Source organism: Myotis lucifugus, unplaced genomic scaffold (assembly GCF_000147115.1).
Source record: "Myotis lucifugus unplaced genomic scaffold, Myoluc2.0 scaffold_101, whole genome shotgun sequence".
NCBI classification, from domain to species: Eukaryota; Metazoa; Chordata; class Mammalia; order Chiroptera; family Vespertilionidae; genus Myotis; species Myotis lucifugus.
Window position 1 is genome coordinate 2,228,475 of NW_005871149.1, and position 1,583 is coordinate 2,230,057.

Here is a 1,583-nt window from a genome sequence, read left to right on the forward strand (position 1 = left end):
CAGGCGCAGAGGAGGCGCTGATCCAGGAGGCAACACGCAAGTCGCAGGGGGCGGTGTAAAATCACACGCAGGACTGACATTTCCCAGGTCTCTCACGTGGGGGAGAGGAAACCCTTCTGAGAAACCGAGGCAAACCGCGTTTGGCATTCGGAGAGCAATCGCTTTCTTCCCCCCCGTCCTCCTCATCCCCGTCCCAAAGGCCAGCATTGCTGCCAAGACCAAAGGCCAGCATTGCTGCCAAGACCACGGCACCAGGAGAGAGAGCTCGAGTCCCAGGAAGCCCTGGGGCTGGCTTCTGGGGCTGATGCTGAAGCGAACGTAGGTAAGGGGTTCACCAGGCAGTGTGGGGGGGGGGTGGAGAGCTCCCCAGGCAGACACGTTAGGGAGATATTCTGGGCAAAGGGAACAGTTTGTGCAAAGGCGTGGAAGCGGGAGAAACCATAGTCGTTCAGGGAACGCAGGCCTTTAGTGCAAAGGGAGCAAGTATGACAGCAGTTACCAGGAAACGAGGCTGCGGAGATACAACCTCCCACCTTAGGGAGGACCTCGTCTGCCACCACAACCCATGTAAAATGAGTGCTGCCTGGCCAGTGTGGCTCAGTGGCTGAGCATCAACCCATGAACCAGGAGGTCAGTGTCTGATTCCAGGTGGGTCAGGGACACAGGCCCGGGTTGCTGTCTCCATCCCCAGTAGGGGGCGTGCAGGAGGCAGCCGATCAATGATTCTCTCTCATCATTGATGTTTCTCTTCCCCTCTCTCTCTCTGAAATCAGTACAAACTTACCAAGAAATGAGTGTGCTGTGTTCTCGGGAAAGGGGGCGGGGGGAGTGTTATGTAGCAATAAAGAGAAATAGTTAGACACGTAGAGTGGGATTGGATTGACAGCCAAGGGGAGGAGTTTGGATTTTAACTTGCAGACCGTGGAGCATGATGGGAGTTTGGGAACTACCTGGGAGGTGACTGCAAGGGCTGCGTTGCACCTCACAGGTCCTGGGTCTTGTCAGTGTTGGCACATGGCTCTCCCAGCGCCAGTGCTCCCTGTGTGCCCATGTCCAGTCAGCAGTGACTGAGCACCTGTTCCCGAGTTCTCTTTCCCTCCTATAGTCATTCTTTTAACATGTATGTATTTATCGATTTCAGAGAGGGAGAGAGGGATGGAAACATAAATTATGAGTATCATTGATCGGCCACCTCCTGCACGCTTCACACGGGGATCAAGCTTGAAACCTGGACATGCGCCCCACCAGGAATCAAACCGTGACCTCCTGGTTCACAGGTTGATGCTCCACCACTGAGCTGTTATGCCCAGATTTCAGGATCCCCAAGAGACCACACCAGGGAGCCAGCCGTGTCCGATGCAAAAGCATAAGAGTCTTTATTCAAGCTAGCTCGTGCTCCCCATCCACCACACTCGCCGATGCAGCGACAAGAGGCAGAGAGAGCGAGCTTTGTGGGTAGAGGGGTTTTATAGTAAGGGGAGGAGAGAGGACTGTGGGCCCTGCCGATTGGCCAGGCGCAAGTCGGTGTCTTATTACACAGGATGTGGTCATATCTATGGCGCGCACTTCCCTTGATTATCATT